Consider the following 13,280-nt stretch of genomic DNA (forward strand, 5'->3'; position numbering starts at 1 on the left):
GCACTAAGAGGGCACCCTTAGTGGCTGGAAAGGCACTGGAGGTCTGGGTTGGATCCTTTGACTGAATTTGGTATTATTGGGCCTGTTGTGTTTTATTACTCCCTTGCCAGATGAAGGCAGTGGCATGGGAAGCATTTGCAGAGCTCCCAGGCAGCAGCAATGCAAGGAGTGAGGCCTCAGTGAGAGGCCACCTGCCAGAGCCAGCCATCCCTCCTGGGACCACACAGCAGACACCCCTGCCCATGCACAAGTGGCATGACTTACATGTGGAGTGCTGCTTTGGGGGAATGTGGGGGCTTTTCACAGAGCAGCTCTTGCACAGCACATCCCACCCCATCCTTCAGGAGCCAGGTACAGGGCAGATCTGCCTTCTCAGAGACTAGGGCACAGAGCAGGTGGTGAAAGGGGTGACGTTGTCCTGTATTGAAAGACCAAGTCACCCACCTAGCCCAGAAGACAGGTCATGTCTGTGTCACCTGATTTTGAAGAGCCTAACACAAGGCAGAACCAAGAGCACTCTATAATTAAGGAAACACATGCAATGCTTTACAGGCAGCATGAGGTGACTCAGTTTATGTGGGTCTAAAACACTCCTTTTCAGCCAGTAAACTTGAATGATAGGAGATGTGTCAGCTGGAAGAGAATATGATCCAGACTTTAGGACCTCATAGACCACTCTGCTGTGCCCTCTGTGGTGTTTGATGTAAGCCCATGTGGAGCAGCAGTATTTCCTGGCTAAGGAACAGTGTAGGTCTGGTAGCATCTGTGAGGACTTACATCTCTTTTCCTTACAGTGCTTTGGACCTCATTTGCCAAACTTTCATTCTTGTGAAAACCAGCCAACAGAATTTCTCTTCTCCATTCTTCTTTTTCCCTCCTTTGTTGAAATCCATTTTTCAGCAGGCCTAGAGGAAACCTTTCAGAGATACCCAGGGAAGACTTTTTCTGAAACTAGAAACCACTATCACTACAGGATGCAGCATGTTAGAATAAGTGCCACAGCCACTGAAGTTTTTCTGTCAGTGTGCCAAGCACACAGACCTTTAAACAATATCTCACACTTAATTCCTTTGTTTAAAGAGAAGAGAGCACCAAAGAGTTCATATATTCCCCCCTCAAAAAGCACTCTCAAACACTGAATTAGAACTACAAAGTGTTTAGATGACAGGGTTAGAAAAAAGTCCTATCAGTTAATAAGAGCAGTCACTTGTTGGGACTGAAGGCAAATCTGCTCACCAGGCCCAAGAGGTCAGGCTGTCCAGGAGCTCACCAGCCTCTGCTCAAGTGGCCCTGCCTGGTGGGAACGTTTTCATCAGCTAGAGATGATGCTGGGACACCAGTTACAGACCAACTTTCTGTGCTGAATAGAGCTGGTAGAGGACCAGGACAGAAGCATCCAGCTCTAAAACAGAATCAGTTTTGGCACACATTTTGAACAATATTTTTAATTTCTTCCAGGAGCTTAATCATCATCATTGAGGTTTAAAGATTTACAGATGCCTTGAGAAATCTTGTATACAAGTTTAGCAGTACAAAGTTTTCTATAGTCACTCTTCACTGCAACTAAAACAAACAAAGAAAGAGACACAACCATGCATAAACAATTCTATATCCAAGTTCCTGTTTTCTTACTTAGGGTGCTATGTTAATTCTCTTGGCAATAATCCATTTTCAGCAGGTTCTCATCAACACAAGCATTTGGTTCCCACTTACAGGCAACATAAACAGAGCTAGAGACAGTTGTTATCTCTATGGATTGCATCAGGAATAGGGAAAGGGAAAGTGGTGGTGACAGCACTAATCAGAAATAAAAAGCCAGACTTCCAAGCACAGTACCTTGGTGTTGAGTAAACTGTTTATGAGACATTTTGAAAAATTTCCCAGCACAGTGTAATAATGTTCAGGTGTTTTCATTATTTTTCATTTAAATGAAGTCTTCTCTGTCGATCTCTTTTTCTGCATCAAACAGGTGGATTTTATCTACATTTTAATAATACTTTTCTTATTCTAGTTATGTCCAGAGGCTAGAGAGACCATCTCACGAGACACTTGTTGAGGAACCAGCACAAAAGGTGCTTTCTGCAGACCAAGATATAAGAACTGTTTCAGTAAGCAGCCCTACACATCTCCAATCTGTCAAGATAAATCTGCCTGAGGAGGAGAAGGTGAAGAGAGAGCAAAGGACATTTTAGCTCAGGACAGGTTGAAATTGATCTATAAAAACTTGTTACCATGATGTACAACTTTGCAGTAAGTTTTCATAAACATCTGTACAAAGACATATTTACTAACACATAATTCCTAACACATTGGAGAGCTCTTTTACATTCATGTACCCGTGCAGTGGCCTTCAGTGGGGACTTCACTGGCTGGCTGCAAATTCACAGGGACTGTGCATGTGCAACTCCACCTGAGCAGAAAGAAGCAGGTATAGGATGAAGTTATCAGGTCCTTTACAAGATACTATTGATTTTTCCTCTTTTTAGAACACAGAACTAAATTTTCTTGATCTCTAAATACAATTTTGATTACAAAGAACATTTCCTGTCACTCTGCAGGGTGTTGTTTTCTTGAGACTTCACTGCGATCCGTGCAGCTGTGCAGGGCCATGTGTGGGCATGTTACCCCACACACGTGCAGCAGACACGCTCTGTGCTCCCAGGAACTGTCTGGGCCAACTGGCACTGCTGGGAGAAAGTCTGTGCTTGACACACCGTGGGCAGTGATGAACGCCCAGCTGAGCACCACGCCTCACAAACAGAAGTGCCTCAGGAGGACCAGCTTCAAAACAAGAGGTATTTCCTCCTGTGCAATGAAACCCGCTCTGGGGTGGCAACCAACCCACAGTTTACGCCCAGAGGTGACCCACACTTGCCACAAGTCAGGAAACTTCCATCAAGGGGCTCAAAGAGTCACTTCTCATAAGCTGGGCTGCTGTCAGTAGCAGGGTGTCTGGATACAGGCTGCTCCTGTTACCCAGATTTATCACAGCCAGCAAGAAGAGGGACACAGACAGTCTGTGTGCATGGCATATCTCAAGCAAACACCTGCCACTGTCCCTGCAAAGACAAAGCAGGACTCAGACCAAAGATATCTCTCCCAATCCAGCTATCTGCCAGATGCAAGAGTCTCTGTATAACATCCCTGAGAACACAGCAGGCTGTAAGCTCGTGTTGAGTAAGTGCAATGAGAAGAAGGAATGCTGATTCCTGAATGTTTGGTTTTTGGAGAATGCTGCATTAATACATGTTGCATTAACACATCGGGGAAAAAAATAGCAGGATGCATCAGGTATGAGAGATGAGATTGTCGTTGCCATCAGCTTTATTAACAGAAGCAAGTGTGATGGAGAATGACAGTACTACATCCAGCTTTCTGATGGAATAGCTTAATTCATATAATGGGAGACTAGTAAAAAGGTCTCTGTGGAATTGTTTCCGTCCTCCAGAATTTGCATACTTGCTGGTGTTTCCACTTTTAGATGCACCAGCACTATTCAAAGCATTTAATCTCTGAAGCGTAGGTAATGCCTGTGGTTTTTTTCAGTTCATTCACAGTAAATCTTGCACTGAAATATTGTTTGGTTTCATTAGCTATTATTTATACTTCAGTGCTTTTCATCTACTCCTCAGTTGCATGCTTATGAGTTCAGTAAAGCACTTAAAACTCACTATTGTGACCACCGGGGTTTGCTGGACAGTGCTTAGCACACGGCTACAAACTGGCACAGGGCTGCCCTGCTTGAAACAGTGATGCTGCAAGCGAGCTTATCTTTTCTGCCTTTTTGGAGGAATCCCACGAGGATAGTGCTCAAGTCTCTCAGCGATGGCAGTCCAGCCCACCTCAGACAGGTCTCAGCTGGGGTGAAATTCCTCAGCTGAGCGCGGCGGGATGCTCCGAGGATGCCCGCGCACCGTTCCGCTCCTGCCGCCGCCGCCCCGCGGGAGCGCCCGGACCGGGCCGGGCCGGGCCCCGCTCGCTCCGCCCGGCCCGGCCGCCAGGTGGCGGCAGCGCTCCGCGGGCCCAGCGCCCCGCGGCCCTCACGGCCCGGCTGCCCTCAGCGCCCCGCGGCCCCTCGAGTGTCCGCGGTGTTCGCTCTCCAGGGCCCGGTGCCCGCTGCCCAGGCCCGAGCGTTCAGTACCTTCCCGCACGCACCGACCCCGCTGCCCTGGTGCCACAGCTCCCCCGGGGCAGGCAGCGCAGCGCAGCCCCGGGACGCGCCCGCCTTGTGCGGCATTGCCCCCTCCTCAGGCGGCTTTCTGCCTGGAACTGCATTCCCCAGCAGTCACAAGCGCTCGAAATGGCAGTCCCACCAGCACTCACCTGCCATACCACACTGGGCTTGTCCTTTACCAAACTCAGTCAATTACTGCCTGTCACCCCGCTTAACAAGGACAACACGGGCAGAGCCAGCACAGTCTCAACAAGACCCGGCCTGTCCTCACCAGGACAAAGCAGCAGCAATATCCTACAGCCAGGAGCAAGGCAGCCAGGTTTCTTTAATGCTCAGCAGAGCACTCAATATCAACCAATCCCACCTGAGGAACAGTGCAGGTGTTTGTGATGAAGGGAGTGCAATTTATTCCACCTGGGAAACTTCCTCTAGCTGATTACTGATCTGTGTATGCACAAATCAGTACAAATCATGCACAGATCATGCACAAGCTACAGCACGAGTGGCAGACACATGCTATGGAGGATATACCACAGCCATCTGCTGAAAGCTGCCAGGCTTTTTGCAGTTTAATCATTGCACATTGACTTTAGGAATACTTCCACCTCTCAGGGCCTCTGGCAGAGGCAGGCAATGCCAATATCCCATGTGGAATAATTTAGGAAAAGTCCAAAGGGTGGGGCTGGGGGTATAAAACTGGATTAGCAGTTCAAACGTAAATCCTCAGCACTGGTTAACTGTCATGTAACTCACTCCTGGACGGGAAACTCACCCTGCCTGTTCCTGTCATGCCTGGAGCAAACTTTAGCAATAAAAGATACTGCAATCGGGGTCATCCAGGGAAAAACATCAGGCATTTCTGATACCTGCTGCAGCAGTATCCTGCTCCCCCTCCTCTAGCAGCTGTCAAGTGTCAGCAGTTGACATTTTGATGGTTTTTTTCCCATAGTCTATGGCTAAGGCTCACATTAACACATGCTGAAAAGGAGATACCCTGTTCCCAGGGGTGAAAGAAATGTTTGTGATACATCCAGCAGCACCAGAAGGAGGGCAGGGTCCCTGCATCTGAAGGCCTGGCACCTCCTGAGATGCAGCTGTGAGCCCCAGGGAGGAAATGCAAAAGAAGGAATCCTGAAATCTTTGGAAACCAAGACAGGAATCCTCTGGACACTAAAGAGCTACTCTAGCTTTACCTCAGCACATCCTGAGCTCACTCCACTGTTCTTCTGGGGAAAGGTGCTGGCCAAGTCCTGGCTAGAGACCAGAGAAGCAGATTCTTCAGGAGCTGCAAATGATTCTCTGGTTTTCTGTAACCAAATCATTATTTAGATGAAAATCATTTGTCTGCAATGCAGTTATATCCATTCAACTTGCACAGTCCCATGCTGCTCAGTACGTATTTTTCTTTCCTTATTCCTCATCATGTAATTCCAAATAATACATGAAGTTTATATTTTATAGGTAAAAAGACAAGATGGGAAAGGCTTAGGTGGCCATTTGAACACCAAGAGTCTGTCATCAGTTTTGGGATTAGGTGCTGCATGTGATTGATATCCAGGGATGAGCCCATCACCCGATTAAGCTAGTTTTTAAAGGATATACTTGAGTAATTGAGAAAGAGGAGGTGAAGAAGGAGTTGGGGCCAAACCAGTCTCTGGCAACATTGTGTGTTTGCACACCAGTTAGCTCCTGTCTGTGTTCCAGTGCTTTCCAGACTCATTCTATCTCAGCATTCAGGATCCCAGTTAGCATTCATGCTAGCAAAGCATTCAGGCAGCAAAGGATTCTGTCTGGATTCTCCTCTGTAATATTTTTACTTTTCAGGGAGGCTCTTCAAGTCTTAGAGTTGCTAATCTTTACATGCAAATCCTTTTTCAGAGTTGTTATTCCCAAGGCACACCACCGAGTCAGCAGGCTTTAAAAAGCAAACTGGCACAGTGGACAAACAAAGAAATCCCTCAGGCCTTGGGTGTCCCCAGTGCCAAGCAGAACCAGACAGTCACTCCCTGTGTCTGTAGTATGCCCCTATTTGTACACCTACAGTTGGCCCTGCTTGTGGTGTAGCATTGTGAGCACACACTCCACTGCTGTCCACAGACTCTTATCTGCAGAGCTGCTGTCTCACCAAGTTACCTTCCCAGTGCAGGCTGGGATAGTTGACTCTCCACCTCAAACCAGAGCTTTGTACTTGTCTAGTGAATTGCATCCTATCATTTCGTTCAGTCCATGTATCCCATTTGCCAAGATCTTATTGGAAATCTAAGCAGGGTGACCTCCAACATATTTTCTACTCTTCTTAGTCCAGGACAGCCTACAGGAGGAAGAAGTTTGATCTGCCTTTTTTCATGTGTATCAGCAGGGAAATTCAAAGTACCTATGGATCCCAGAGTTGTTCCAGCAACCCTCAGACTGAAAGTGGGGGCTCTTAGCCCAGTTTCCCAAAACCTCCACAACCATCTTCATCTAGGTAAAATTAGGAGGATAAAACAGTGGTGATAATGTCATGTAACTCTACACCAAAAGCCATAAAATTCTCCTACTTCACCCTTACCTTGCTTTCTTTTCCCAAAGAATCAGGAATAAAATCAATTATCAATTAGAGAAAGTTGAAGTAATTTTCAATACTGGTTGCTCTTGAAGTTTATATCTGAATCCTCTGCAAACATGATCCATTCGAACACAGCTCGGACAAAGGAAAACACACACCTTCCAAAACACACCAAATGCTTGCTGTGTGAATGTGTGAATGTGTGTGGTGATCAATCATTTGCTCACCTCTCCAGTGCCATGAGGACCTGACTTTGTAAGAAGCCTTTGTAGACTGACATTTTGGGTGAGGCTGCTGCATTAGTACTGTCACAAGATTTTAGAGACAAATGAGGATGCTTTACAAAGGTAGTAGAAGTAGCTAAGAGCAGATTGTCATCTGCTCAGGCTGCAGGGTCCCCTCAGTGTTACCTGCTCAGGATTTCTTTTACACTTGCAACAGAACTTTCTCTCTATTAACACTCCAGACACAAACACCAGGTTAATATGGGACACTTTTACCCACCAAAACTAACATTAACCCAGAAGTCTGCAGCTCTTTACTTTAAGTGAGGAGGTAGACATGGAAAGGCAAGAGTATTTTCAGCTCCACTTTTTAGAGGAGACAGGGTAGACAAGTTCTTTAAAGACCTGAAAAAGCAGCAAAACCAGGCAGGCAACTAAGGGAGCAAGCAAGGAAATCTGAAAATGTTCCTGGCCAGAAACCTAACAGCTTGTAGGACCTTTTGCTGGGCAGAAACGTAACAGCTTGTAGGATGTTTCTCCTTAAGGACTCAAAATGTCCTTTACTGGGCCAGCCATGCACACTGCTGCAGCCTATGCACCATGGTGGGGAGGCACTCTGCTCAGAGGGAAATCCTGAAGGATTCTCAGTTGCAAATGGATGTAGACAAAGACAGGAGCACCATCCCCGTAGGCAAAAAAAAAAAAAAAAATCCCAAAACCAATAAAATGCTGCTGACAATGTGTAGGTCTTCACTGGGAAAAGCAGAGAGCGAAAAGGGGAAAAGCAATGCTGGCTTCTGGAGGAGTGCAAAGCTCTCTGCTCTAGTGCTGGTGTCCAAGAAAAAACAAAACATTCACTTTAAAAGCAACTGAGGTATGGATGTAGACAAAGTTGGAAGCAGCAGACAGGGAGAGGCACACACCCCATCTTTGAGGTTTTCATCTGTGTGCCATTGATAAGCCTAGAGTAGGGAGCATTGGGTTGAGTGTCCAGCAAGTTTCTCCTTTGTTCTTCCTGCTTCTTATCCCAGCAGCATGTGTGCATTCTCAGAGCAACCCCACTCCCTGCTTGGGTATGCCTGCTTCCTTTAACAGGAGTCTGTCAGAAACCTCTCCAGGATAAAAATGAATATCTGAGATTCAGCCAGCAAGTATGTAAGGGAGATGCCTCCCAGATCTTTAGACCCCAGGCTATTTTTCACTTTGGTAAACTATTTTTGTTCTCCTAAATTTTGGGACAGCCATCAAAAGGTCAGGCTGCCGTTGCAGCAAGGAGACAAGGTAGATGGCAATGATGCAGAGCACGCACACAAACAGGATAAACAGCGGCATGGGACACTGTGCTCTGCCCAAGAGGCAGCTGCAAACTGACCTTGGATGCGCCCTCGCCATTGCCGGTGCTGCAATTCCCCCCTGTGCTGGCTATGTGGCAATGTGTCCCCAGGGCTCACGCTCACAGCCACGCAGCATCACCGCTCTCCCCACGCGGCTGGGGAGCCGCCCGCAGACGCAAGCGGGTGTCGCGGACGTGTGAGGCGCATCTGAGCCGGGCTGACAGCGCGGAGCACGGGACACTGCGGCACTGCCCCCGCCACCTCAGCCGGGCCAGATCTGCCACCAGGAGGTGGCATTCCTGCAGATCCCCGCTCGGCACTCCCACGGTGCTGGCAGCAGGGGATGGGGTTCCGAGGAGGACGGTGCCAGCCTGAAGAGAGGGGCAGGAGATGTAGGTTGCAGATGGGCAGAAGAAGGCACGGAAGGCCTGGGGGAGGAGACAGGCCGGCCGAGATGAGCCGAGCACGCTGCCCCCCGGGGAAGGGAGGCTGCAGCAGTGCAGAGGTGCCGCTGCCCGGCGAGCGCAGGGCGGGGATGGGCGCTCGGCATGCGGCTCCTTGGCACCTGGCCTGCCATATCTGATGTGGGTAGAAGGACACCAGAGAGCACCAGTGCTGAAGAGAGGGTGGCAACACAAAGACCGCTGTGTTCCTCTGGTCCCCATCCCCTTCTCCCCCTCCTCTCCCAATTTATTTACCCGAGTTCAAAAGACAGCCTCACAGTCCCGAGGGGCTGGCTGAAGTGGCCAAGGGGTGGGCTGTGAGGTCATCTTCAATGAGGGCAAAAATCCAGTATCAACAATGCTGCCCATTGTATGGCCCTGTTTAGACAATACCGGCTGGGTTCTTGCTGCTGGCAGCCCGAGGACTGGGAGCAAAGCCTGTTTGGGGTAACAGGAGGGGAGGAGGGTGGGCAGGGTGTGTGGCATCGAGTTAGACTGCAAGGGATGGAGCAAAGTGCAGAGATAAGCACCCTATCCCAGTCATCAGCAGTTATCAGCCTAATTCTTGATGTTGATAAGATTATCTTGACAGCTTATTCTCTCATCAATGACAGGGAATTTAGCCATCCTGGCCATAGCCTGAAGCCATGGCCATCACCCCAGTTACATTTGCATTCCCTTCTAACCTTGGCAATGAGACAGGACTGATTTCAGCTACTTTATTGACTCCCTTTAACCCCACGTTTCCCACTCAGCATCAGCAGGGTGGCCAGGTAAGCATCAACTTCTTCTTCCAGCCCTTGCCTTTCCAAAGGCAGCTGGGGGTTTGGCCATTGATACTCTTCTGGGTGCTCCCACCTGAGGAGCCAGATAACCCATACTGAGCTTAGCCATGCTTGAAGAGTGAGGATGGAGCAGGGGATCTTCAGGAATTTGTGGAAATTTATAGAGCAATAGTTGATGTTTTAAGATGTGTGTATAGTGGGGAGAACATGATAGAAAGCAAGCAAGTGACCAGGATGCTGCCAGTTCTTGTAAACATGAACAGCACTTTTGGTAAATGCCATGATACCAGGCTCCTCAAGTCACTGTGTCTGGAGCCAGGTGACTAAACAATTCCTAGCTTTCCATTTCAACTATGAAAGCCATTTGCTACCTCTCCTGGACAAGGAAGAGTGTGTGAAAATATAACAAAGAATCATCACCTTCCAAAAGAAAGCATGGGGAGAAAACAACATCAAACAAGGGTGGTGATCCCATGAGCTGGCATCTGATCCCTGGCACCTGAACTCCTGAAACACACAAACCCCAAAGACCTGCAGCTGCCATCATCCTTCAAGCAGGCATTAACTCTGAACTCTTGTAGACTGAGCCAGGTCCTGTCCCAACTCATTCTGAAGCCATGGTCCCCTACCCTATTTCTCTGCAACACATAACTGTGCCCAAAAGCCAGTTTGCCAAAACCAGAGGCACCATTAACCTAAGAGACTGCTGGCAGCAGTGGGGAATGATGGCAGTGTTCATCTGATCTGCAGAGTGGGCTCAACACCTTTGAAGAGCAGATTCTTTATGAGGGTAAGGAGGAGAGAAAGCATTGGTGAAAGGATGGAAAGCCACCCCAGCAGTGCCCTTTGAATGAAGCACCCACAGCACCCACACCTACAGCATGATTCTCCTATCTCCAGAAAAAGCTCTAAAGCTGGAATTGCTTCATGCTTCTTCAGAAAATCAATTTTTGCAAGCCTTTATTTTTGGCATAGGGTTCATTTCTTTCCCCAGTTTTCAGCTTCTTCCCTCATTACTTGAGTCCTCTCTTCTTGTTTCAACTTCCAGCTGTGAAATGGAAGACAAAGTGGGAGACAGGGAATGTTGTTAAAGAAGATAAATAAGCAACATTGAACAAACCTTGCAAAGCCCTTGCAGCAAGCATTTTTGAGTACATGGCTTTTTCAACAGTTTTGGGGGGGTAACTGAGGAGATCCAATAAAATTTCCAAGATGTCAACACCAGATGAAATAGATGAAATCCCCTTGCAAAACTTACTGCTAAATGGAAAAGCTTTTTTTTATTATTTATTTTTTTAAAGGGGAGACTAGGAAGGAATATGTCATGGTAAAAGAACCTTAGCTTAGTTTTGAAGTTTTTATCTGCATTCTGGCACTGTGGTACTAAAACCAGGGTGGTTAGTGCATCCCAGGACTGGAATGTGACAGTTCTTTCTCTTAAAGTGTCTGCTCACTGATACTGTCTTGTGGTAAACCTCACTGCTGGTTTGTGCCTCGTTGTCCCCAGTGTTGATGAAAAGATGTGAGACCCTCTGACAAAAAGAATTCTGCAAGAATTTTTCACTAGTGTGAAAGCTGAGCACCAGTGCTTCAGCTGAGTCCTGAATCTATGGGGAGGTCTCAGGAAGGTGGAAAGAGCCTTGCATTAGACCATGTATTTCTAAAGAAATCCGGGGCTGAAGTTCATGGCCTGTGCTGCCCATGACACAGCTCTGCTCGTTGCTGCCATGCACCATGGCCCTGGCATTGCATCAGCTCTTTTATGAAAGACTGTGACCCTGGGCAGCAGTCACCAGATACAGAAAAATTGAATCAGTTTCCTGAGGACGACGGCTGAAGCCAAATCTTCGTGAAGCAGTTTGGTGTATACCACGAGCAATGTAATTCTGCTGAAGGCTCAGCTGGGAAGTTCTCCCTGGAACGAGGGAAAAACATGTCTGGAGAGATACAAACTAGAGTGGAAAACCCTGATTTAAGCTGTATTGCTGTGTTTATATAAACATGTCTGTTTTCCCACCTGGGCTGCCCAGTGATCCCCTTTTGTCTCAAGCCTTGAGCAGCAGCGCTGGGGCTCAGATGGGCAGGGCTGGGTGGTGGGGCCGGGGGTGTGCACGGTGCAGGCCACTGGCATGGCCAGCAGCTCTCCCCAGGAGGGAGCCTGGCTGGCACAGCATGGCCAAGCCTCTAGCCCACATAGGGCCAAAATGCTTTTCAACAGCAAGGCCAGATCTGCAGCAGTCCAAGCACTGGAATAGCAAACCACACTGCAGACTCTCCACTTCCTCACCAAGGTGTCAATGCCTGAACCTCGTGGCCACATTCAGGAGCATGAACATGTTGCAAAGGTGATGAAAATGGCAGCTGGAGAAGTTGGCCAAGCTGTGCAGGGCATTTCTCAGGACTGTCCTTGGCACAGAACACTTGAAACCTGCCAGGTGAGCACAGCCTCAATGATGGTAAAGATCCATCTTTCCCTCTATGCAAAAAAAAAAAAATAAAATTGTGATGGCCACCCCCCAAGCTAACTGAGCAGGGGAATATGCAGAAAACTTATTCATGTTGTGAGGGAGCAGCCAAATGTGTTCTCAATTTTAGAGGGTAAAAGTCTAGCTGCCATGTATAATGCCTCATAGTTGTACTCCATGTCTGAGGAAAGAAACCTGTGGAAAAGGAAAGGGCTCTGGTGGGTCTGAGTATCTGCAAAACTGCAAACCTTGAATTCCCCAAACCCTCACTGTCACCCATCAGTAGCAATTCCAGGTCTGTCCCTGGTTCATGACATTGAGATTATTTTCCCCATGTGTTATGAACTGGAGAGTACCTTTTTAAAATCATCAAGTACTAACTTATTTTTTTTAAATTTATTTATTTTCTTGTTTTCTTTTGGAAATAGCAGGAGTCAGGTTTCCTTGGGGTAGTTTTTAGCTCAGTTTGTAGTTCTTTCAGCACTCACATAGAAAATAGGTAGAATCTTTAATTCAAACATAATTTCTCCTCAGTGTTGTTAACCAAACATTTAATGGAGAGTCTTAAAAGAGACGGTTGAAAGTCTCTCCCTGACTCATGTCTGCTTTCACCATCCAGGAACATCTTCTGATTTGGGCTCTCAGTTTAGATATTGTGTCTCAAAAGGTAGGCATGACTCAAGATCCTAATATCAAGTTTAAACACATACTCCTCACACACCTCTTTGTCCATGATCATGTAATGAAAAAGCAGGGACATATTTTCACCTTTGCTGGACACCTCTGTATCTGGAGAACAAATGGGCTACTGTTATTTTTCATTGTCACTTTTCCCTTCCAGTGATTACAATGCAACTCACTTTTGACAGCTGCCACTGAATAAGTCTTGATATGACTGAGCAGGATCAGCCCAGGGATGGACTCTGCAAGATCTTGGTTGTCTATCTGCACCTCGTGTGGTCAGCTCCATCACTGCAGGAGAGCTCCAGATGGGATATATGTCAGAGGATATGGGCGCACTTTTGGCTTTTCACGTCCCTGCTCCACTCCCAAAATGACTCGTGTCAGCAGGGGACAGAAACTGAACGCGGGACACACTATTGAGTAGGGGAAGGAGCTACACGAGGTCCTGGCCAGGGTGATGGCTGTAGGGTACCCTAAGCCTTGGTGCTAAATCACTGAGGTGTCTGGCACGGTGACCACACGGTGGAGTTCGGAGAGCTGCCTCCAGCTCTGCCACCGAAAGGGTTTGATTTGTAAGAGCCCTGGTTTTCACTTTTAATAGTGAAGGTCTCTGTGGGATAGAG

Source organism: Ammospiza nelsoni, chromosome 8 (assembly GCF_027579445.1).
Source record: "Ammospiza nelsoni isolate bAmmNel1 chromosome 8, bAmmNel1.pri, whole genome shotgun sequence".
In the NCBI taxonomy this organism is placed as follows: Eukaryota; Metazoa; Chordata; class Aves; order Passeriformes; family Passerellidae; genus Ammospiza; species Ammospiza nelsoni.